Source organism: Sarcophilus harrisii, chromosome 1, assembly GCF_902635505.1.
Source record: "Sarcophilus harrisii chromosome 1, mSarHar1.11, whole genome shotgun sequence".
Taxonomy (NCBI): domain Eukaryota; kingdom Metazoa; phylum Chordata; class Mammalia; order Dasyuromorphia; family Dasyuridae; genus Sarcophilus; species Sarcophilus harrisii.
In genome coordinates, this window is record NC_045426.1 from 361,768,476 (window position 1) to 361,795,282 (window position 26,807).

General features: G+C 35.5%; 1 protein-coding gene and 1 long non-coding RNA gene across 3 annotated transcripts in view; one reads left to right on the forward strand and one right to left on the reverse strand.

The window, feature by feature from the left end:
* Nucleotides 1-22,462, reverse strand: part of LOC116420514 — a 42,344-nt gene extending 19,882 nt beyond the window's left edge. Inside the window, exons 1-2 of the long non-coding RNA XR_004230858.1 lie at nucleotides 22,286-22,462; nucleotides 21,890-21,957 (exon numbers count right to left, since the gene is read on the reverse strand). This is a non-coding gene — a long non-coding RNA (uncharacterized LOC116420514). The remainder of the gene's footprint in view (nucleotides 1-21,889; nucleotides 21,958-22,285) is intronic.
* The window catches only part of MYO5B (myosin VB), a 497,816-nt gene that overhangs the window by 146,267 nt on the left and 324,742 nt on the right, over nucleotides 1-26,807 (forward strand). The gene's annotated exons all lie outside the window — the stretch shown is intronic.

Consider the following 26,807-nt stretch of genomic DNA (forward strand, 5'->3'; position numbering starts at 1 on the left):
TTGAAATGCTACCTTTGAAGTGACATCTAACCTTGACCCCTTTGGGGCTTCTGGTTCCCTTTTTGCTCTAACATTGTTTGAATTGTTATGCCATGTATATGTAGCGGTATCTAAGGATGCTGGGTTCCAAGTCCTGTGTGTCTATTTTTATAACTGTTTAAGAGTTCAGCTTGATCAAATGCCCAGGGACTGTGTTTTGTGCTTGTTATTACCTTGGGAGGTGAAATTCTGGAGTTAGCAGATAAGAAGCATATATTAAGTGCTTACTTATATTGGGCACTGTGTTCTATACTGATGGTACAAAGAAGTGAGTTGGTCCTTGCCTTCAAGGAACTTAAATTCTAAGTCACAGCTATCTATAAGAAGCAGCATAATGGAAACTATGACAATGCTATCCTCAGAATAGCTGTCCTAGGTGAAATGAGTTGACCTCAGTCTTAGGTGAGTGCTTAATATGGAGTCTTAGATGTGAATCCTCTGAGTTCTTGCAGATAGTAGCGTATTGTGGGAAGTAATTTAGAAGTCTAGCCTGGTTTTTCTGTTTAGCTTTGACACAAGTCACAACTTCTTGGGATTCTCACCTTTCTTTTTTGTGAAATAAAAGCTTTGGACTGGGTAATGATCTTTTAGAACCCTTTGACCTCTCAGATTCTATGATGAATGTTATTCCACATGTCTCACACTAAGGCTGTACTGACTGCCCTTCACAAATCAAGTGAGAGTCCAAAAGTTGTTGAGCTTAGTTATGGGACTGTTCTGCTGCTGAACCAGTTGTTCTTTTCTAAAGTTTAGAAAGGAAAACTACAAATAGCCTGATGGGAATTGCTTGGTAAATGTGAACTCTATTTCTCCAGGGGTTAACTCTGCCTTCCTGGTTCTGTCACTTGGAGACATTAAGCTGGATCATAGCAGCTGCTGAGTCTCATACAGGTGTGCTGCAGCATTTTATGATGGTGACATTTGGGGAAGGAAATGAGAATGAGGTGTTATTCTTTATAAGCTCAGGAGACCTTGGGCAGAATAAGATAGAAAGACAGAGACAGAGACACAAAGAGACAGCAATAGAGAGATACATACATCCATACACAGAGACACAAACTGAAAGATACACATCCAGAGAGATAGAAATAAAGAAGGGGGGAGAGAGAATCAAATTAAAAATCGATGGAGACAGACACACACATACAAAGAAACACAGACAGACAGACACACAGAGAGACACACAAAAAGAGAGGCAGAGAAAGAGACAGACAGAAAGAGGGGGAAGAGAGACAGAGACACAACATGCACATATACGCAGATTCAGAAACACTAAAGGCAGGGGGAGATGAACGGGGGGAAACAGAAAGAGAGAGACACACAGAGACACAGACATGGATCTCTCTCACACACACAACAGAGTGACAGAATTTAATAAATAGCAGAGGCTGTGCTCAAACATAGATCTCTTGACTTTGGGCACAATGCACTCCAGATCCATAAATTCTGTATTTTATTTAAATCTAATAGGCTTTTATCTGATTGAAGTCCCATCATCTCCATTGACCACATTTCTTTTTATTTTTTAAGTATTCAGTATACTCTTAATCTATTTCCACTTTTCCTCAATTAATAATTTCATTTGAAATATTCTTGAGTTGTAATTCTTTAAAATTGTATACCTTGTTGTTAAGTCATTTTCAAAAATTTCAGATTCTTATGACCCTCATTTGGGGGTTTTCTTAGCAGAGATACTGGAGCACCATTTCCTTCCCTAGTTCATTTGACAGATGAGAAAATTGACAGCAATAGGGCTAAGTGACTTGCCCAGAATCACACAGTTTGTAAATGCCTGAGGTCAGGCTAGTCCCAGTACTCTTATTTATTGTGCTACCCGGCTGCCCTAAATCTGTGCATACTCATCATTATTGAGATACAAAGCTATATTCCCATAGCAAGTATTAGTAATCTCAGTGGGCTGTTACCTAGTTGTCATAGTGAAATAAATATTTATTAAATACCTACTATGTGGTAAGTCCTGGAAAGACAAAGAAAGACAAAAAGAGAGTCCCTTTCCCTAAGGAGTGCATAATCTAATAGGTGTTGGGTCATAGAACTTCATGTTTATTTAGGTTTTTTTCCTAGTTAATTTATTTATTTTTAATACACATTGCTTTGTGAACCATGTTGGGAGAGAAAAATCAGAGCAAAAGGGAAAACTATGGGAGAGATTAAAAAAAAAACAGAGAAAAGAAATGAACATGCATGTGTTGATTTATATTCAGTCTCCTTCATTCTTTTTCTGGATATAGATGATATTTTCTGTCCAAAGTCTATTGGGATTGCTTTAGATTACTGAACCACTGAGAACCACACCTTTTATAGCTGATCATCGTGTAACTTGCTGTTACTGTGTGCAATGTATTCTTGGTTCTGCTTGTTTCACTCAGCATCAGTTCACGTAAGTCTTTCCAGGCCTTTCTGAAATCAGCTTGTTCATCATTTTTTATAGAACAATAATATTCCATTACTTTGATATACCACAACTTGTTCAGCTATTCCTCAATTGATGGGCGTCTACTTCTTTTCTAATTCTTTGCTACCACAAAAAGCTGCTACAAACATTTTTGTACATGTGGTTTTTTTTCCTCCTTTATGAATTCCTTGGGATACAGATCCAGTAATGGCACTTTTGGGTCAAAGGATATGCACAGTTTTATAACCCATTGGACATAGTTCCAAATTGCTCTCCAAAATGATTTCATCATTTCACAACTCCACCTATAATGCATTAGTGTCCCAGTTTTCCCATATCCCCTCCAATATTTATCGTCTCTTCTTGTCATCTTAGCTAATTTGAGAGGTGTAAGATGGTACCTCAAAGTTGTTTTCATTTGCATTTCTCTAATCAATAATAATGTAAAGCATTTTTTCACATGACTATATGTGGTTTTAATTTCATCATCTGAAAATTGTTCATCTACTTTGATCATTTATCAATTAGGGAATAATTGGTATTCTTATAAATTTGGCACAGTTTTTTATATATATTAGAAATGAGACCTTTATCAGAAACATTCACTGTAAAGATTTTCTCCCAGCTTTGTGCTCCCCTTTTAATCTTGTTTCTGTTGGTTTTATTTGTGCAAAACTTTTTTAATTTAATGTAATTAAAAGAGTCCATTTTGTCTTTCATAGTTCTTCTTTGGTCATAAATTCTTCCCTTCAACAAAGATCTGATAGATAAATTATCCTTTGTTCTCCTTTCCTTTATGCCCAAATCATATACTCATTTTGACCTTATTTTGGTATGGGGTGTGAGATAGATGTAGGTCTATGCCAAGTTTCTGACATATTTTCTGACATATTTTTCCCAGCAATTTTTGTCAGATAATGGGTTCTTATTTCAGAAGCTGGAATTTGGGAGTTTATCAAATATTAGATTACCTATAGGTCTTGATTGTTGTGTCATGTGGATGTAATCTATTTTTACTGATCCATGTTTAGCTTTTTACAGTGGTTTTGATTATATTAATTTGGGCTTTCAGTTCAGGGTATATTTAATTTTAACTTATGGAAGAGTATGAAGTAAATCAAGTATATAATAATAGAAATAGGCCTATCTAATAATTGCCTAAGATATTTCTACTGAAGTTTTACTTGAAAAAATTTTTAAGTTTGAACACACATTTTTCATCCATTGGAAGACCCTTTTCAGATGACACCTCTACTCACCTTTCAAAATTCAATTCAATTCTCACCTTTTCTAGAAAGTTAATTTTTTTATCCACTCAACTAAATGTGGTCTTTTCTCTCAAAAAGATGGATGTTGTCTATGGAATTCTCTTGGAAATTAATCATGTATAGCTTTGTGACATTTTTCCTTTGGTTGTTCTGAGCTGTTAGTTAAATCTTTTGTTACTCAACTATTTATGTTTGTCATATGCCTTTGATATCTGGATTGTCAATGCCTTAAAGGTAGGGGCCATGCCTTTATATCATTTATGTTTCCTTTATATCCTCCAAATACTTAGCCAAAGTGCCAAGTATATAATGAACTATAACTTTAAAAAAATCTATAATTAAGAAATGAGAGCCATTATGGCCTACTAGTCATTTCTATGCTGTTTCTTCAACTTCCTCATGTTCAAAATTGAGGGAATTAGGTTAGGTGGAACCATTTTCTTTCAGCATTAGAAAATGTAAAGCTGATATTGTTGTGATTACAAATCCAGGGCTTTCCCCAATACTCCATTATTAGCTGTAAAGATTATAAACTGTTATTCACAGTTAAGAGTAACATCATTTCCCTAGCTTATCGGAAGAATTACTCAACAAAAACTCAAACAAAAACTCAACAAAAAGACTCCCTTGTTTCCATGTCTCTGTATTATTAAGACTTAAGGAAATTAAAAAAAAAAAAAACAGAACAATCCCATCTCCATTGTTGGAGAACTGTTGGAAACCACTAGTTTAAGTGAAGACTTGTTAGAAATAGGAGGATGGACTGGCAGGCCTCTAGAAGACCCTTCTCCATCTGTGATTTTTGGAAGAAAGCCATGTTGCCTCCTGCAATAATTATCTTCCTGGACAAAAAAGAAAGTAGGGCACCCAAACTTCTCAGAATTGAATTGAACATGAAGCAAACAGAGAACAGCTTTTATTTTTTAACAAATTGTTTCTCTACTAGGCAAATGAAATAGTTCAGAAATAAACTAGATTCACTTATGAAAGAATTTTCAGTTTCCTTCTTTATCTGCTCTTGTCATCAGATAAACTTAGAAATTGGTTTAATTCTAATTTACCAATGTTTTTATGGGATGATGGCTATGATGTCAGCTTGGGGTTGTTCTTGGGATATGTTAACCAGAAAACACAGTGTTTGTCTAGCCAAGAGTATTTGTTAGATTAGTTTCCTCACCAATTCAGATTGTTCCTTGATACTTATAATACTTCCACAATAACTGAAGCTCATTTATTTGAAAAATGGCTTATCAGAATTTTAGGTAAGTTTCCCAAGTGGAGTAATTACTTCCTATTTGAAATTGTTGTTTCATTTAAAAATTTATGTAGTAATTAAATATATACTGGGTACTACACTAAAACATTGCAGTTTTTTCTCATTTAATCCTCACAACGATTTTCAAAGGTAGGTGCTATTATTTTCTCCATTTACAGATGAGGAAACTGAGGGAACTGGGTTAAGTGACTTGTCCATATTTGCACTTAGGCTTTCCTGACTCCAGGTCCAGTGTTCTGTCTTTTACCACCACTTTGCTGCCTCCAGTTATAGTATTAAAGCTTGTATGTCATCATAAATAAGGGTCATTTGTCATTTTCTTTTATGGTAATGGCTAGTCAGATTTTAGCTCACCCTGAGAAAGAAACTTCTACTACATGTGTGAATCAACCAGTGAAATCCAACAGCCCTCTCTTAGTTTCTGTCTTGTCAGTGAATTGTATGGCAAAAGAGCAGGCCTTGTTTGTTTTTGTTTTCCTTGGAATCCAAATCCTTCAGGTCCTTTTAGTTTATCTAGTTACTCAGGTGCTGAATAATAGATGGTGTTATACCTGCTTTTCTCCTCAGAGTGGATTCTCTTTATAGCCCTTTGCCAACCATTGCTCTGGTGACAGAATAGAAAGGAAGAGGTCATTAAAATCTAGGGTCAGTAGGTCTGTGTGTTGCAGGCTAGGGAACCACTGAAGAGATTGACCTAAATCCAGTTTTTGTCAGCTTTTCAGTGAACAGGGCAGCTGAGGCTGGGCTTTGTAGGGAGTATAGGGGGTAGAGTTGCAGGTTATTTGGTAATACATGGTAGGGAGAGCACATTCAGCTAGACAGTTTGAGCTATTGCCTCCCACAGTTTGAATCTTAGTAGGTCTCAATATCTGGTAGTTTCTTAGAACAATTTTTCTCAGCTTTTTCTTCAAATCATGGTTAATTTTGTCCAATGTGGTGTTTCTTGATTATTAGAAAATATGAAATTTAGTTGTTAGAAAAAAAGAGGAAAGACTGGGAAATCCATCTACTCTCCTCATAGATGAGTTCAAGGAAACCATATCGGAATGAATAGAATATCATTTCTTCCAACTAAGTTTTGAACTTTTTGAAAGCAAAAATTAAATCTTATATTTCTGAGTACACAGAACATGTGCCTTTCTATATCAGAAATGTTCAGTGAGTACATCAGTGAAATTTCTGGTGGTCTTTTTTTATGAAAATTTGTGTCTCAAACAAAATAGATATAATTATTTCATAAAAACTCACATCAGTTAATCTTTCTAGGCCTGAGTGCCTCATCTATCAACTATGGGAGTTTGACTGAATGAACTTGAAGGTCTTTTCCAACCATCTTTGAGCCCATGAATATTACCATGGCCTCTGGCTCTAGTTTTAAAAACTGTTATCAGTTTGATCAGTTATCACTGACTAGGGGTTATGGATTAAGAAAATTTCAATATAAGTTTCTATTTAAAAGCCAAAATCAGGCTAAAATGAACATTGAGAATAGCCTTAGAGGAGAGAATAAGTAACAAAAGGATAACCAAGAACCATGTATGACAGATAGGTGTTATCTATCTGTCCTTGAAAGGACAGGGTAGGATTATAATTCTAGAAGCTTTGCCTTGGTGATACAGGATAAATAGAGAACTTTGGTTTAGTATAAAAATCCTGGACGTGGAGTTAGTTTTGGTTTCCATTTTTGACTTCATATTTTGTTAGCTCTGTGATTTCTGACAATTCATTTATCTTTTGCAGGCCTCAGTTTTCTCATGTGTACCATGACAGGATTATAGTAGATATCTCTAAAATGCCTTTCAGTTCCAACATTGTCGGATAAAAGATAAATATCTTTTAGGCTAAAGTTGCACCTCCCCCATTTCTCCTGCCCAAGTCACTCCCTACCTTGCAAATAAACTGCAGTATCTTCCTGTATAGACTAGGGGAAGTTGCCCCATGAGTAATGTTTCAGTGACACTTTTACTTATTGCTGATTCTCATTAATGCCCGTCTCTGAATTGCTCTCAAAGATAATAGCCTTGTGCTTAAGGACTAGAAGTTACACTGCTCTCTTGTTCTTCTTTCTCAAGTTCTAGCTGATCCTGGTGACAAACTCTCCTACCATCCTGAATCTCAGGGCTCCCTGGGTATCTGCAAGTTGAGATAGAACCAGTTGATTTTTTTTTTTTTTGCCCATTTGTAATAAGACCCGTCTGTCCCAGTGTAGCCCAACAAAGGCAGGAATCGAGGACAGACATTCCTTTGGAGTTCTCCCTAGCTGGGAAACTTGCCATTTTTTTTTTTTATTGAACGGGCTTCTTCCTCTTTCCAGTGGATAATCTGGTTTCACTTGCATGAAGGCTCATGTCATGGGACATCAATCCACTGAGAGCCAGGTTTGGTGAACAGGTCTGGAAAATCTCAATGATAACAGCCAATACTAATATTGATTTCAAACAGCAAAAAATTTTTATTTGGGAAATGGTGGTGAAAAAAGGCTGTGTCCAGGAAAAAAAATCCAATTGGAAATGGGCTGATTCCTTTAAAGCATGTTGAAAACCCCTATTTCTTGTTTTAGATACTCATCTTGTCTAAGTCATTTAAAAAATACTAATTGTATATTTTAATATGTTAGACATCATGCCGACCATAAGATTCAAATGTGGAAAGATTTTTAGAAGTTGACTAGCCAACCTGGCTTGTTTTATGAATAAGTAAACGAAGAACAAGAGATGTGAAGCAATTTGTTGAGTCACATAGGGAGTGAATGGCAGAGCTAAAGTCCACACCCAGCTACTCTGACATAAAATTTTGAGCTATTTCCATGCACCAGTCATGCTACTAGGATTTTAATGCATCTGATTTTTAACCTGCTGATTCTGCCCAATATTTTCCTCACAGAACCATATAAATCTATACCGGATATTACTGAGGTTCACTTCAAGAGAAAAATTAATGTATCTGAAAACTTTAGAAAAGTTTAATGATTATGATGCATTACTGTACTGATACTAGACATAAAAAACAAACTATTCAAAAGTGATAAAGCACTAGAGATGAGATTCAATTTAGTTTGTGGGAAGTATGTAGTACAAACTAAAATGTAAAGTCTACTGCTCTGTTTTCATCTACCATCATATACTCCATTGCATTTCTAGACAAAGTAAAAAGGTTTCTGTATGTATTTTGCATTTTACACAAAACCCTCCTTTTGCCAGGTACATCTATGCTGCCTGGGAGATGAGGTGTTTAATATTTCTGAACTGCTATTAAAATGTAGCCGTTTCCTTTTGAGCATTTAAAAATCGTTCTTTTGTATCTAGCTGATGAACAGTTTAACTGTTCCATTGCCTTTTATTAATAGAAGGATGGTCATTTGGTCATCTCTCTTGGATTAAAGACTTTCATTATAATAACAAAATCTGTAGTTTTTTTATGGAAGATTGTTTGGAAGCTGATATCAACTTTCTTGCAAATTGTTGGCTTTTTTCAAGGATAGCAGTTCTTTTTGGCTCCCATGGCATTTGGATATGTCATACCTCACAGGCTTTCATATATTTGTTGACTTGTGCCAATATGATTCTTAGGACCATAGGATCATGCATTTAACATTGGAAGGGAAGTCAGAGGCTTTTTGGTTCAACTACCTTATTTTAGAGATGAAGAAACTGGGAACTAGGGCAGTCCAACGTCACAGGCATAGTTAGTTTCAGAAGGGGGATTTGAAGCCAACTCAGACTTCTCTTTCCATTGTACTACATCACTTTTGATTTTTTTTTAGAGATGACTATTATTTAGATGTTAAATATTTATTTTGAAAGATCTGTGGAAAACCTTGGAAGGATGATGGGTAAGAAGTGGACAGAAACTTAGGATGGGTGAAGACAAACAAGTTAACCCTGTTTTCTAAGGACTAAAGTTACAGTGATCCATGCTAAATATTGATATTTAGATAAGGATTCCTCCTGGAAGATGGTACAAATGTGAGCTCAAGGCAGAGGCTAGTTTCCTTGCTCCTCTCCAATCCTAGCATATCTGCCATCTGAGTATGCCAATTTTTCTCCATCCTCTCTTTTTTTCAGCTTGAATTCTCTGATATGATAGCTCCCTTCTAGCAGTATCACGTCTTTGTACCAGATAGTTCTACCCTGACAGATACCAAACTTTATCTGGCCAGAAGCATGTCCTGTGAATTTACCTTCAGTTGACTGCTTTGTTGGCTGATTTTGCTCTAGTAAGACAGACAAACTAGTGTGCACAGCAGGCTTTGTTCAATCCCAACCTGTTGTTTTTATTATTCATGATCCTGTTAATAGTACTGGAAATTCTTCCCTATTACTCTACCATCTGTTTGACTGTGGGGTAACCATATAGTTAAGAGGACTAGTGTGTGATGGGTCATTTATGCTTTGAGTCTCATTGAAGAATTTTTTTCTTCTAGGGAAAAAACACAGTTGAACTAGGGCCAGGGAAGTAGAAGAGTTAAAGAAGGCAACAGATGTGGTTGTTCTGGGAAAATGGGCAGACTCACCCTGACCTTCATTGACTATGGGATAGGGTGGGAATCATTCCTCAGACTGGAATGGATGGAGCATAATGCAGCTATATCTGTGGTTGTAATTCTCACAATAACCTTTTGAGATTGACAAAACTGGCACTCCTTTTTTTATAGATGAGAAAATTGAGGCTACCTTACTAACCCAAGGTTACACAATTAATAAGTGGAGAAGGAAGAATTTTAATCCAAAGCTTTTGATTGTAGATTTTAAAGCCTCTCCACTCTTCTGCATAGACTTGATTGTCAATCTGCTATTTCCTCATGACTCTTGTTGAGTACAAAGTTGACTCACATGAATGTCCAGGAGATAAGAATTCAGATACATGAATAATTGGGTCCCTGAGTACATTTGCCCTTCATTCAGTCCTAGTTTCATCAATCCTTATAGAAGGCAGTTTGGTAATTGTCTAGGTTCATACACCTTAAACTAGCTGATTAGAATCTTGACTTATAATTACTTAGCTCAATAAAATATGGAGCTTCATGGCTTTTAGTCAGGATTTTCATTCCTTGAAGTGAGGTCCTTTTTTCTCTCTTCCACCTTACATATGTCTCTCTACTTCTGCTTTCTTGCACCTTCACTGAGTTTCTTTTCTTATATTTATTTTTCCTTTCCTTCTTCCCTACCCCAATTTTATTGAGTTAACTCATGGATTTCCTATGACTAGTGTGTCTTATACTGTTTGAGATTTCAAAACATATGCTATTCATTGTTGCTTTCTTATATAAATGATTGTGCTGTGAGCCATTCTCCATTCAAAACCCAGTGTGTATGCTGTTTAGTTTCTGAACAATAGTTGAGCTAGATTTTGGCCAGAGGAAGGATTACCTTTTTTCCAATCCATTATACCCTTGTCAGGGAAGAAGCCTTAAGACTCTATGATGACTTTCCTTTTGCAAAACAAATAGAGCTTTTATATCCTTAAATACTTTTTTTTAATATTAAAAAAATGGAGATTAGCTTGTATTTGTTTTTGATTGCACATCCTGGTTTGAATATACTGCTAGTTAGATATACTGTTAGATGAAGAAACAGTTGTAGAATTTGATGGTGAAGGGTTATAAAGGTAGCATTATCTTTATGGCCTTTCCCATCTTCTTTATGTAGCTAGATTACAGCTCACAGTCAGACTTGTTGAATCAAAGTCCAACCCTATTATTACTTCATAGTATTGATGACATTGGTGTATTTTTATTGTTTACAGTTTTGCCAATCTTTATTTTATTGGAGGAGAGGTTGGGAGGCAGGGAGGGAGGAAGGAGGGAGCAGTATAGCAATTTACTTAATATTTCTAGGCTTAGGATTCTGCTGACTCTTGAACTTAATTGGCATCAGGAAGCTATATTTTAGCCCAGTGTTTTAGAGAAGCCCACCTTCCCTTTCTTTGTTTTTCTACTCACCCACTGTCAGCAATCATTTCATTCAGCTTTACAGATTTAATGCCCTAGCTGTTTTCTATGGTGAAAAATAATGATTTGATATCAACTCAGAGGCTTAATCTGGGCCTAGTAAGTTTTATTGGGATAGATAAAGAGACAGACATTTCAGGTGGGTACTTAAAGGAAAGATGAATCAGGAGTGAACCTGGAATGTATGGTGATCGTAGAGATCATGGGGGTCTCAGTGAGGATCACAGTGCAGTGCATAGATGCTTGATGCTTAGCTACTTTATAGTGTCAAGATAAGTTGCTTATCAAACATTCTGTATTAATATATCATATATTATTATATTATATCATAATAAATAATGTTATTATTTGTTCTTATCTATTCCAGAGCAATGAATTCCCCAACTTTCTACTCAATCTTCAAGGCTATGAAGTCCCCCTCCTTTATCAGAAAATTACCTTCTTTGACCATTGAATTTCTCTTGTACTTAGGGTTTTTGATTTGGTGCTTTTATTATTTAAAAAAAACTGCTGCATTTAAAATTTTTTTGTACTATTCTACTTTGGGTGCATAAAAAAAGGCAGAATAGTATTATGTTTAGGGGACTAGCCTTGGAATCAGATGTATCTTAACTGTATGTCTCTAAATCTGTCACCTGATTTCTCAGTCAAGAATAATTAATTTCTCAGTGTTCCAAGCAACTCTTTAAAGTTATAAATTATAGACAGTTACTGATAACTATCAGTAGAGGGGTTTCTTCCCTGGCACTTTTTTAAGTAGATGATTTCACAAATATGGAACATCTCTATCCCACTCCCAATATTATGATAGTAAAGACTGGCTACATACTTATTTATTTCTTTCACTCCCACTAAATCTTAGGCAAATTTTAATGATACTATAATTATAATAATAATTATTATCATTATTATTATATTTTAATAGCTTTCAGTTAAATGAAGATTATTTTTTGATCTTTAATTCTCAAAGCAACATTGTATATAGATAAGGTATATTGTTAGTAAGTTTTTCCTCTTGATGAATAGAAATCTTCCTTTCTGAAATTTATACCCATTGTTCCCAGTTTTGCTCTATGGGCTCAAACAGAACAAATTCAGTCCTTTCTACATGTCTATTCAAGAACTGTACAATGGAGAGACTAATTTCTCTCAGGTTTCTTGCAAACATCATTTACATATAATATAGTACAAGGAGAGGAGATGCATCTTTGTAAAGATGCACAACTAACTGATCTAGATAAACTGGAAGCATAGATAGCTGGGAGCTAATTGAAGATACTAAGCATCTAGTTTTCATCATCAATACTGAATTAGGAACTATACAGGAAAAACTTATTCCTTTTCAAACAGGTTTATTGGGATGCTAGGATATAGGATAACTTTTTTTTCTGAGTCAAGGGGCAAAGTTTATTATGATACCAATTAAAGCAGGCTAAATTCTAATAGAAGTTAGCAAAGAAAGGAGTAAGAAGAAATTTACAGGAAAAAGATAGAGAGGCCAAGTGCTTCATGTCACTGATATGCTGTTTTTATGGCTTAGAGGTGGTGTTGATGTATAGTCTGTTATGCACCTCATTATTGTCTCAGAAATTTTGTCATCATCTACCAACAGATTGTTATCTGGCAGCCAGCAATTGTTTGTGGAACTACAGCTCTCACAAGAACAGGTAGACCTAGGGCTATTGCTACATATTCCCTAAAAGTTATACCACATCATTCTCCTACAAGCAGTTGGGCCTGAAATTCATTTGGGGCAAAGGGATGAAGGTCTCATCTTCTGGTGCTGCTTCAGGCTAAGCAGTGTAGAGCTGGCCCTGAGCAAAGAGCAAAGAGATTTTTCAATTTAAAAACAACTCTAAGGAATACTTCCCACAGACTTCTTGTCTTGCTTCTGTTTTTCAAATCCTACAGGAGTTGCTAGGTTCTATCGATTCAGGGCATTCAAGGAATGGTAGATGTAAATGTGTTATTTGCAAGGGATGGCATATGGAAATAATGAATGTTCAAAAGATGTCTCTGTTGATTTTTTGCAGTTATACCTTGTAAAATTAATGGAAATAGAAGTGATTGTTGTCACAAAGGGGGATGACTCTTGGATAGATTACTAGTTTGTAGCAACTGCCACAAGTCTGGGACAACCTTCTGCAACTTCCAGATTTCTTTCTAAAGTGGAGACTCACTGTGAAAGTCACTTGAACCATGCCATTCTGCTGCCAGCATCGATGCTTGCTGAGAACTACTAGAGCACATTATTAAACATGAATGGAAATGGAAGCATCTCTCTAGACACTGTAGATTTCCTTACTGAATTGGGTGGCTGCCCAGTGCTAAATGATTTGAATGTTTAAAGTAATGCTATACTTAACAGTCTTAGTGTAAAAGATGCTATAGTGTATGAGTGGGAGGAGTGTGTCTTATTGGGCATGAGAATATGTAAAAAGCCTCTGTTTATTCATTGGCTCGGTGTTAAAGAAGCATATTCATGTTTGTCAGGCAAAATTACATGCTTCAACTTGCCCAACTGACATTATATTTTTGTTCCAGGAGGTTAGTGGGTTAGCTTGTACCAGGGAGGAGGGGAGTTAGTAGTAGAGTATCTGAAGGAAGTTGCTCACTTTCTTTTTAGTTGTCTTTAGGGATCTGGCAACTGGGAAGTGGGGTGAGGCAGCAAACATCTAGTCTTTATAACTTAGTAGTAAGACTACAACTCACTTTAGAGCTTTTTCTAGCTCTGACAGGACAACAACTTTGGTAGTTCATTGTTACTTGGAGATGAAAGGAACCATCTAGTCTAATGCCCTCATCTGACAATAAGAAACTGAAACCCAGAGAGATGAAATAAATTTCCAACATCATATTCTCATGATGTCATTGGTCCTCTTCGAAAGTGAGGGATGGAGAATAGGATCATACTGATAATTAGTAGTGTAGCCAGAATTTAGAACCAGGCCATCCTACTTCAAATAAATCATGCTTTCCTTTTGAACCACATGTGATTGTTAGTTTCTTGTCCCTTTTGGATCTATAAATTTTCATTTTCTTTTTTCAAGCCTTAATGTGTCCGTAATGTTAGTTAACACACAACTGTTTGTTAATGTACTTTAAAAAAATCATCTTTATGATGAATAATAAATTTATTGATAAGTTATCAATGGTACCATATCAGTAATTCACATTAGGATCCCTTTTGTTCTATACAAGATATAGAATTATACACACACAGGCAGAGAGACAGAGACAGAGATAGAGACAGAAAGACAAAGAGATGGAATTTGTGTGCATGAGCACACAAACTAAAAAAAAATCAATATATTAAAGATAATCTGGCTTGATATTATGATGTTCCACACCCCTGGGGCCTCTCCTTCCCTCTTTGTCAAGAAGTAGAATGAAATGTTTTCTTATTTCTCTGCTTTAGGGTCAAGCTTTGTCTTTGTAATTTAAAAATGTTTATTATTAACATTAAACAATTAACAGTTAATTAGTTAATTAACATAAACATTATTAGTAACATTAAAAATGTTTTATATATATATATATATATATATATGCATGTGTATATGTTATTTTCATCACTCTACTTAATTTACTTTGCATTGGTTCATGTAAGTTTTTCCATGCTTCTCTGTATTCATTATTTCTTACACTCAATAATTTTTAATTACATTCTTCCCTCTGATTGGAGGGCTAGAGGGCAAAGTAAAACTAAATTCCAAAGTTTCCCTTTATGGAGGACTCAGAATTTCTAACTCTTCATTTTTCACTAGCAACTCTTATTTGACTTTAGTTTCACAGAATGTCTTTCCCCCTACTACCACATCATTGTCCCCTCATTTTCCTAATTCCCCATTCACTGGTAAGCTTCATGAGGGCAGGGGCTTTCTTTTTTTATTTGTATCCCCAGAATGTAGCACAGCATCTGGCACATAGTAGATGTTTAAGACATGTTTTTTGAGTTGACATTCATGTATTGCAATTTTTCATAGCAGTTTTGCTTGAACAATTAATTCTGAGCAAAACCATCATATAATGAAATCTCTTTTATTTCATACTTGGTGAAAACCTAAACAATTTCTAAAGGTAAATAAATGCCTGATTAGTTCAGGAAGGAACCCTCTTGAAATTACTGAGGATAATGACATAAGTAAGAACTATATGTCAATTAATTTAATTAAAACAAACATCTCTTGGTTTGATCTTCAAATAGGAAAAAAAGGGAATCCTTTTAAGCAGTGGTTATAAAGGGATTGAATTATATTAAATAAATTATTTTCTCAGATGTAATGCAAATTGTTAGTTTTGGGCTACTTAATGTTATTGAACCCTATAAATTATGAATTTGGATCAGATATTTTTTTAAAAAGAAAGCTAGATCTCCTTATTTCTATTCCTTCTCTTTTTCTGTCCAGTCTTTTCCTGTCTTCTGTTCTTTGAATTAGATAATAAATTTGTCTGAAAACAACTTGGACTAAAAGCGCAGAGTACTGAGTTTTTCTTCCACATTATCATCCTTAAAATGGACAGAATAATATTTTGTTGAAGGGAAGGCAAGAGACTGGACCAGATGATCTCATTTAGTCTTTTCAGATTCAGGAACTATAGTGCTGTGATCAAAGAAAGGACTATGGGAGTTAAAGCTAGAAAAGCTCTTGAAGATCTCTCTGTTTCTATAGATAAAGATAGAAATGATGTTATCTTCCTAAGGTTTAACTGGTAATGTGTATTAGAGGTACAATGTGAAACCAAGTTCTTTGAGAAAAAAATTGTTGTTGTTGTTTTTAATTGTCCTGCATGACACTATTTTCTTTCATATATGAACTCAATATTAATATATGGATGGTAAACATTCTGACAGTTGCCCTCCTGCTATGATGCTACAGTTTGATGGTTAAATCACAGAATGATAGAATTTTAGAGCTAGAATTAGTCTCCATTGTTTTATAAATGAGGAAACTGAGTTTCAGAGAGAGATAAGAAATTTATCTAAGGTCACTCAAATGTTTGTATGCAAAGGAATAGAATTTGTTTCCAGCAATTCTCAGGCTACTCTCTGTCCAATACTTGTCATGTGTATCCAAACATGCCCTTTAGAGATAGTGCTTTTATCCCTAGTATTCTCAGAAGAGGCAAGATACCTCATCACCTACTACATAGCAATGATGGGTCCAGAATCTGGTGTAAATAATGAAGCTCCAAAATAAATATTTAGAATACATACTGCTCAAATTACTTACTATTGTGAGAATAAGTGTGACATTTTCTTGTGATGTTTCCCTAGGTACTCATCTATTGATTAGTATCTTACCTATTAGATGCCTTTCTGCAAAGACATGGGGGCAATTTGTCTGAGATACAGCCCTGCAGAGCACAAGACACTGCAAACCCAGTCAGTGGGCCCTGCTAAAAGAAAGTTCAGGTATATAAAAAAATCCAAAAATAGAAAAAACTTATCTCCATCACCTCAAAATTCAATGTGTTCAAAGAAATCTTTCCTTTTAAACTTATCCTTCATATAGACTTTGCTATTTTTAGTGAGGATACCATTATCTTTCCTGGACCTCAAATTTAAAATCTTGCATTCATTCTTAATTCTTCCCTTTCTCTTCTCACACACATATGATAAGTTATGTTGACTCCAAAACATATCTTGCAATAAAGGGAATGAAGCCCTTCTATGTATTTGCATTGCACTGTCCTAGTTCAGACCCTCATCAGCTTTTATCTGGATTATTTCAACAGCCTCCTAATTAGACTCCAGAATATCTTCCCTCTCTATACTGTACTTCATATACTTGTGAAAGCAATTTTCCTAAAGCATAAGCTCTTCCTGTATAATAACTCCCCTGACCTCAGAATTTCATGACCTTCTTTTATCTCTGACAGAAAATATAAGCTTCTTTAGTTGGCACTTGGCAACTCTTAAAAGTTTGTCTCAATCTACCTTCCCAGGCTTTATTGCATATCATTCAGTCTTTTTTTCTTGGTTCCAGGCAAACTGTCCTAGTTGCTGTTCCTCAAATTTGACATTCTTTCTTTCATATCTACATTTGGAATACACACCGTCTTTACCTTTGCCTCTTGGAACTTCAGGGTTCAGCTAAGATACCAACTTCTACCTTCAGATATCTTTTCTTATCAGAACTCCTTTTCTCCTCAAATTATCCTGAATATATTTAAGTCTTTACAAATTTAATCCATCCTGTCCATTAAATCACTTTGTCTTCTCCCTTCCATCAAGAAGAAATTCTTTGAGCACAAGGCTATTTTTTTTTTTACTCCCACTGCCAGGAGCATAGTAGGTGTTTACTAAATATTTATTGGTTTGGATTGAGTCACTATCTCTATTTCTTTAGATTGTCTTATCTACTTCTAGCCCCCATTCCTACTACATTCATTTAAAAATTGATTCCAATGACAACAAATGTATGTACACACAATTTTTCAAGGATATAGATAATTTTTTTGCATCCCAAAACGATTTTCTTTTTTAAAAGCTTTTTATTTATAAACATATTGTATGGGTAATTTTTCAACATTGACCCTTGCAAAACTTTCTCTTCCAAATTATTCTCTGCTTACTTCCATCCCATTTCCTAGAGGGCAGGTAGTCAAATACATGTTAAATATGTTAAAATATATGTTAAATCCAATATATGCATACATATTTATACAGTTACATAGATAATGTTTTTAAATTTTAAATTTTAATTTATGAAACAAAACACATTTTTATAACATGATATAATAAAAAGAAGATTGCATATGAAACTGCAAATTTATTTTACACAACTTTTTATTCATTTTAAATATATAATAAAGTTATCATGTAATTTTTTTCTTCCCTCCTCCTTCCCTTGCCCTAGAAATGTCTAGCATTAAAGGGTGTGTACTTCCATATAAAATTATTCTATACGTATTTCTATTTATCAGTTTTTTCTTTGAATGGAAATAGCATCTTTCTTCATATATCCTTTGTAATTAATTTGAAAAGTTATCTTAGTGAAAATGACTTATTTTGCTAAGTTATTCATAAAACAATATTTCTTTCATTTTGTGCAAATCTTCCCATTTTTAAAAAGATCATTGAGCTCATCATTCCTTATAACACAGTAGTATTCTATCACAATCATATACCACAATTGTTTGGCTGTTTCTCAGTCAATGGTTATCACTACAATTTCCAGTTCTTTGCTACCACAAAACAAACAAACAAACAAACAAATAAAACAAAACAAAACAAAAACAAAAAACATTGGACTATAGGAATCCTGGGGCATAGATTCAAATTTTGGCTCCGACATTTAATTCTATTTGACTGTGACAAAATTATTTAATCTTTCTGTGCCTTAGTTTTCTTAGCTGACAGCTGAACACTTTGAAATAAGTAATCTTCTAGCTTGAACAATCTGGAAGGTAAATACCCCTCTCAGGATTTGATCCTTGAAAGCCTATTCAGGAGGGCAGATAAATTAATCCCTAAATTGAATCTGTAACTATAGGCCATTATTGCTTTATTTCTTCTGGCTTTTTGTAACAAGAATGGCTGAGTTTTGAGATTGAGAAGATAAACTCGAAGAATGAAACCTTCTTCGTCCTGTCTTTCTCCTTCCTATAGTAATTTTTGATATCAAAATTAATCTTTCTGCTACTATATCCCTTTTCTCTTTCAAAGAGAAGATATTTAGCATTTCTCCCCCTCTAGCTTGCTGTGCTTCTCAGAGAGAATCAGTCTAGGTGTCTTTTCTTCTTTCTCTTGTTTAGGTGTAGTCTTATTTCTTATCTAGAAGGAGGGCTTTTCAATTTGAAAATCATATCTCTACAAACCATTCCTTTGATTTGGGGCTTAGGACTTGGTAGCTGAGCAATGAAAAATCCAGATATTTTGCTAAGATAATCTTAGAATCTATGGTTATCTGACAGCTCCATTTTCTTGTTATTAAGACTGAATGGAGATCTCACCAGGTCATGATTCAGAGCCAAATAGCTGGGATGCCCATTTCATAGTTCTCCTTCAGAGCTAGGGTAGAAACCGGAAGTATATATGTAGTGATTTAAACAGTAGACAGCCACCTAACTTGTTTCAAAATCATAATCATTTTTGGTTACCATTCTTAAAATATTGTATATATGTATGGTGGGGATGTATGTGGTATGTATGTATTCCAGATGATTTTGTTTTCTCTCTCTCATAAGGTCCTAGAATCTTAAATCTCATTCACCTGAATGGACCTGAATGTACCAGGTATATTCCTGCTACAAGAGAAATTCTTAGCTTGGGATCTAGAATGATTTAAATATTTTTTTTTTGATAATTATATTTCAGTATAATTGGTTTACTTTGTAATCTTTTAAAAAATTTATCTGTAGACTTCACCAGACTGCTAAAGGGCATGATGAGTTAAGAACTTGTACTGTATTCCCATAATTTACAAACTTTTCCCTAGCTTCTTTTCAATTTCTGCAACCATTAATCCTATACGACTTGAGAACTACCAAGGAGCAATTGTTCTCCCCCACCCCAAAAAATGCAAAAAAAGCCAATCTGTACTAGATCTATGTAATCTCTGGTAAATCATATGTCCTTCATGGGTCCATTTTCTTCAACTGTAAAATATATGTGATAATTTCCACCTTTCTTAAGAGTTTTTGTATGCATTTCAAAAAGATAATAGATATGAAAAAAATGTAAATGTAAACGAATTTAGATGAACTTGGAACTTTCATAGCTGTAGGATTGGTAGATGAGCTGAATTTATTGAATTTCTTTTGTTTTGTTAATCTTTCAAAATTGTATGGCTCCTGTTTATTTGGAATGGTAAATTGTAAACTATGTGGAGTCTAAAGAATGCATTTCAGGGTCCCTTAGGAGGTCCTGGCTTAGCTTCCAGGAAACTAAGAGCATAGGAAGTTTTTTTTCCTACTCTGTGTAAGAAGGAGAGAGCCATGAAACTGAGCACAAGGAACATATTCATAATGCAAAACCTCCATGAAACATTTTGCCTGGAGTGAAATTGACATAATATCATTTTAATTTTGCTTCATTTTCTTTATTTTTAATCTTTTGGACTTTCAAAGAATAGCTAAGTGGCTGCTACTCAGTTTCTTGGCCTTCAATTAGGAAACGATTGTTTGCCAAGTTCAGTGCCTGGTCTGAAGAAAAGAAAAAGGCAATCTCTTGTCATGTTACGTTTTGAGCACAACTCTTCTTACTGTGTATTTTCATAGGACATTTTAATGGCCTATATACTTAGCCTCTTTTTATTAGTCATTGGGATACTGGGATATGCCTGGAATCATTTTAGTATTTATCTTCAATGGACCTGATTTGTCTATGAAGCATATTGTTAGCTTTCCCCCTGCAAGAGCTGTAATGGTTTCAGCCTTGGCAACTCCCTGAAATGACTCTGGATCTGGAGAAGGAGAAAGAAGATACTCAGTAAAAGCTGCAAAATATCTAACTCTGACTCCGCCGCTGTCCTCATCCTCCCACCTCCACCCAACGTTCAGAGTTATTATAGTCCAATTTAAAGTGATATGAGAGGGAGGGAGAGACAGAGAGAGAGAGAGAGAGACAGAGAGACCGAGACAGACAGAGAAAGATAGACAAAGAGAGAGACAGACAGAGAGAAGAGAAGAGAAGAGAAGAGAAGAGAAGAGAAGAGAAGAGAAGAGAGGAGGAAAGAGATAATTTTTTCTCCAGAAAGGAAGAATAAGGTAGTTATCAGAATACAAAACATGGGGGAAAGTAAGCATGCTTAAGATCAGCAGTGAATTATTTATTCTAGAATCTGCTTCTGGACATGAAGCTTGAAACTTAGCATGCCATACAAAAATGAAATGGTACATCTAATATATCACACATTTTGAGCTGGAAGGAAGCTTAGAGAACATTTAGTCTGGTCCTCTCATTTTATAGATAAGAAAATCAAGACACAGAGAAGTTATTGGACTTTCCATATAGGTAGCAAGGAGTGAAGCCATGATCCAAATGTCATCCCTCTTACTCTGACTCCAGAACTCTTCACTGCTGGGATTGCTTTTTGAGAATAGTTAAGTGATGGCCACAAGTGACATAAACCGGAGGACCAGAAAGGCAAGATAATGAGAATAACCATGAACAGGCAATGGTGACTCATTCCTATTGCTGGTTTTCTCATTTCTGTTTAGAATGGTGGGTAGCTCCATCATTCATTCCAAGTTCCCTGGTCCAGACTCCACCTCTAATCTGGCTGTCCCTGGAACTGTCCTGGATCCCTTAGTTTGATTGGCAAACCTTTGATTTCTCTAGCCTGACACATTTGCTGATATTTATTCATCATTTTCACATCATAGAACATCTATTATTACACCCCTCTCTCATACTTTGGGAATAATAATCAAAGCAATTCTACTGTTTCTATAAATTATTCTGTGACTCCATTGATCATCTCTGTGACTTTCCTGACCAACGCTGCCCCTCCTTCCACCTATAACATCACCACCACCCATATATATATATATATTTTTTTTCATTCTCTATTAGAATGTACACTCTTTCAGGATAAAGACCATCTTACTTTTTTCTGTTTGTTTTCCCAACATGTAACTCAATCCCTGACATACAACCCGTGCTTAACATATGCTTTATCATTCATTCAAAATAAACTCCACAAATATTTATTAAGTGTTTACTATATCTCAGCTGTCCTAAGTACTGTGAGAAATACCTTGCCCTCTCGGACTTCACTCTCTTATGAGCTACAATATTGAATAATTAGAGAGAACAAAAAGTTAAGAGCTAAGCTGTGAAATCTTGATTACAATGCCAATAACTTCATGGAATATAGATTGTCGTTGTTGTTGCTGGTGGTTTGTTCTCAAAAACAACCATGACATCAGGGAGGTGACACCATGACATGCAAATGAATTGGATTTAAGTGAGGGAGGGCAAAGTCACTTACCTTACTTTCACATCCAGAACCATCTGGGTTCAGTAGCCAGATATAGGTCAGAACAACTGGAGATCGCCCTGAATGCAGGAGGAAAGTAGAAATAGCTATGGGCTGGGGTGGCCTTAGAAAGCTTCATGGATAGGACTTGAGTTAGATCTCATAGGATGAGTAGAATTTGAGACATTAGTGCCTCTATTTTCTTTCCTCCCACTCTACTTAGCCCTATAATCAGGCTTCCAACCTGTTGGAATTCAACCATTCAACCAAAATTCACCTCACCAAAGTCTTTAATAATCTCCTAATTATCAAGTCTAAAACTAGTCTTTGATATTGGGGATCATCCTCTTTTCCTTGATACTCTCTTCTCTCTAGGTTTTTGTTTCTCTCTCCTAGTTTTAGCCCTACCTGTCTGATTGATTCTTCTGTCTTTTGTGCTGGATCTTTACATCACTCTTGTGATGTCTATCACTGGTCTTCTTGAAGAACAAAGGATGAACTCTCCTTCCATCACCAATAGCAACAACAACAATCTAGGGTCATACTTGATAACTCTGAGACTCTGTTTAGGGCCCTCTTCTCTCTCTCTCTTTTAAAAAATCATTTGGTGATTGCATCAGTTTCCATGACATCACTTCCACATAGATCATTCTCAGATCTACTTGCCCAAATCTAAAATTTTTCTTAATTTCCAGTCTTGCCTCTCCAACTGACCTGTTAGACATGGAAAACAGGATGCCCCAGAGACATTTCAACTTAACATATCTAACATTGAACTCTTAATCTTGACCAACACCATTCGCTCCCCAAACCCTCCTCTCTTCCTAATTTCTTTACTATTATTGAGAGTACTACCCTGCTCTCAGTCATACAACCTTTACAACCTAGATGTGATCCTGTAAGATCAAATATAGAATTCTTTGCTTGATTTTTAAATCTCTTTATAAGCTGGTTTCATTCCACCTTTCCAGTCTTCTTATATTTTACTCTCTTATATTAGCACCTTGCTATTCACACACAAAAGTTCATTTCCCAATGCCTGGCATTGTCACTGATCCCCTGCCATCTATGCTTAAAATGTTCTTCTTTATCTCTGCCTCCTAGTTTCAGCTTTTTTTTTAAACTCTCATCTTCAGCAAGAAGCCTTTCCCAATCCTTCTTAATCTTAATGCTTTCCGTCTTAGACTATCTCAATTTATCTATGCATATCATGATTGTATATTTGCTCATTGTCTTCCTCATTAGATTGTGAGTGAGAGCTTTCTTTTGCCTTCTTTCTTCTTCTTCCTTCTTTTTCTTTCTTCTTCCTTCTTCTTCCTCTTATTCCTTCCTTCCTTCCTCCTCCTCCTCCTCCTCCTCCTCCTTCTTCTTCTTCTTCTTCCTCTTCCTCTTCCTCTTCCTCTTCCTCCTCCTCCTCTTCCTCCTTCTTCTCCTCCTCCTCCTCCTCCTCTTCCTCCTCCTCCTCTTCCCTCTTCTCCTCCCCCTCCCCCTCCTATTTCCCCTCCCCCCCCCCCCCCCCCCCCCCTCCTCTGGGGTAAATGATTTGCCTAGGGTTACACAGCAGTAAAGTGTTAAGTGTCTGAAGTCAGATTTGAATGGACATCCTCCTGACTAGTGTTCTATCTATTGCACCATCTAGCTGCCCAGAATGCAAGCTTTCTGAGAGTAGAGTCTGATTCATTTTTGTTACTATATTCTCATTCCTCAGCACAATGTTTTGCACATAGTAGGCACTTTATAAATGCTTATTGAAAAGAATGAGTGAAAAATAAAAAGGGCATTCTGGAAAAGGGGAACAGGCCAGGCAAAGTCAAAGAAATAGTAATGAGGCTGGAATGTGCCTAGAGAGTTATACAGAGTGTGTCTAATTGAATTGGGGATTCAATGGTAGATAAAGTCAGATAAATATGGTCTTGAAAACCAAGATCAGAACTTGGGATTTAATGTGATAGACTAGAACTGGGATTCTTAAACTTCTTTGTATCCTGGACCATTTGGATTGATAAAACCTATGGACCTCTTCTCAGAATAATGTTTTTCAATGCATAAATTAACACATAGGAAATATATCAAAATATAATCATCAAAATATTTTTTTAAGTTCATGGATCTCAGATGAAGAACTTCCCTGCAGTAGAGTACCCTTATTGAGCAAAAGGCAAACATGATTAAAAGTAAAACAAAAACATTTTCAGAAGAAACTCCATCAGTATTCAGTGTAGATTAGAGTGGGAAGAAATTAGAAATGGAGGAATGGCTAAAACATCTTAGTAGTAGTTTAGATGTGAGGCAATGAGGACTTGGAGACAAGTGATAGCATTGGGCATAAAAAGGATGGGACTAACAACAGGATTTTGCAATGTAGTGAATATATACAGGACAAAAGAAAGGGAATTGTAAAATGTAATTCCAAGGTATAATCTGGAAAGCTGTTTGAACAGTGGTTCTATAAGAGAAATGGATTAATTAAGAAAGCAAGATAGCTCAGGGAAAGAGACAAGAGAATAATTTCAGTTTTTGATGAATTGTATGAAAAGAGTAATAACTCATGTCTATGTAGTACTTTTCAAAGTGTTTTATATAGCATGTGTAGTATGCAAAGCCTTTTGCATAATATGCCCTGTCATGTGTCATATCCTATAGTATTCTAACACATCACTACCATTTTCTCTCTCAGTTCCAAGATTATCATCTCTAAATCAAATGGTGAGTGATCAAAATGCCCAGATAATCATGGACTGTGATGCCTAAGTTTTGCACATTTTCTTCCTTCTATCTTCTACCTTTGGACTGAATGGTATCTCTCTGTAACTAGTAGGACAACAGATTTTAGATCATTTTACAGACAAGTTCCATTGGGTATATGTATGTATAATATATACACATATATTTTGAGAGACATTAACATATAGTTAACTTTAGTTTGTAATATATAAACATAATGTCTATAATAAAATATATAAGCATAATGTGAGATATAGATATATTATTTATAGACTAACTGGCCTTGGAGTTAGGATGACCTGACTTTTAGTGTGATCTGAGATATTTAGTAGTAGTGTAAATCTAGCAGTTTATTTGACTTTCCTCACCCTCAGTTTCCTTATCTGCAAAATGGAGATAATAACAGTACTCACCTTAGGGTTTTTATAATAAAATGAGATAATATTTGTAAAGTACTTTGCAAATCTCAAAACTCTATATAAATGCCAACTATTATTATATAGAAGTGTATTGTATAAATGTCATCTATGATTTGGGTCATTGCATAATGAATCTTTTTTCTTTTTTTTCTGTCTTCCCTTGTTTAACCCCAGAATCTGGGGGGCCATTCTGTAAACATTCTCAGTTCTTTCCTAATGTTCAGTGTTGGATTGTTTTCCTGGAGTGAAGGCATGAAGGGAGTGCTCTGGGTGGCCCACATGTCAAAATGGCCTTGAAATTGATATTGAGTAGCATTTGCACTGCTAGTACAATTAATTAAACAAAAATGAACTGCAGCCACATTCTCTGCTGCCTCATTCTCTGCAGGAGCTGTCACCACTATTACATTCCTTGGGGCAGGGTTGTATTGCAGCAAGGAGGAGGAAGAAGAGAAGAAAGAGGAAGAAGAGTTTGCTCTCTTTTTTGGAACATCTTTCCCAAGAGGACAACTTTCTCGATTGTTCTTGACTCTCACAGTTTGTCCCAAGTGAACCCAAAGATTCTTATAAAATTTCTTGTCCATGAAACAATAGAAGTTGAATGCTACAAAACTGAAATGACCAAGTTTAAGCTACAAAGAAAAGCTGTGAGAAGACATTGTCTGTGTAATACTGCATATGAATTTATGCTTTGATGATTGATTTTGGGGAAATGCCTTCTTCCTCCCATCTTCTTTTTGGAATGGCTTTTGGTATACAGTGAAGAGAAAGATGCTTGGAAACATTTATGATATAAAAAGAAAATATATCAACAAAATTCACTTTTAAAAGGTTAAAGAAAAAAGCTTTCATGCTTCTCAACATTTTCATCCTGAGCAGCTTAGAGGTTGTGCTCACTTTTTCCAGGGGTCATTGCCTTCATGAAAAAACATGAGCTTTTCTACAAGATTGTTTCTGCTTCAGTTTCTCTGGTGCAGGTTGACATGGAACTTCTCAGTACATAATCCTTTTTAGGGAAGGTGGACTTCCCGATTAAAAAAACTTATGCTGGAGTGAAAAAATACTGACTTGGAATGCCACTTGGAAAAGTTCACTGACCCCCTTTCCATAGGAGTGTAAATTCAATGACTAAGTAAAATTAGAAGGTAAAAGAAACTAGGTCTTTATGGATGGCAAAAGCATCCATATTTGTATGGGGAAATTTGTTAGAGAAACATAGGAGTTAAATCTCCTTTAGATTCATAAGGGGGAAAAGAGATAATGAAGTTCTAAGTCATATTTTTACTTCAGGCTCTCATCATCTCCGTTGTAGACTATTGCAATATATTTCCCAAATTGGTCTTCTGACCCTCATTCCATTTTTCATACAGGTTCCTAAACTATATTCCTAAAGCATAAGTCTGACTTGTTTGTCTCCTTGCACAAGAAGTTCCCATGGTACACTATTTCCCTTCAGATAAAGTACATCTTCTCTGTTTCATTTGAAGGCCCTTCACAATCTGGCTCCAACTTATGTTTTCAGGCTTCTTGGACATTGCTCTCTTTATCTACTATGTTTTGCAGCCAAACTTGACCTGTTTTCTCTTACCCAACCTTAATATTCCATTTCCTAAAAACAGGCCTTTAAACATCCTGCACCCCCATGCCCCAATCCCCCCTTCCCTTTCTGCCTTTCAAAATGAAAGACATTGGTTTCATGGCATTAAGATCCTAATTTCAAATCCAACCTCAGACACTCATTAGCTTGTTGATCCTAGTCAAGACACTAAACCCTTGTTTCCCTCATT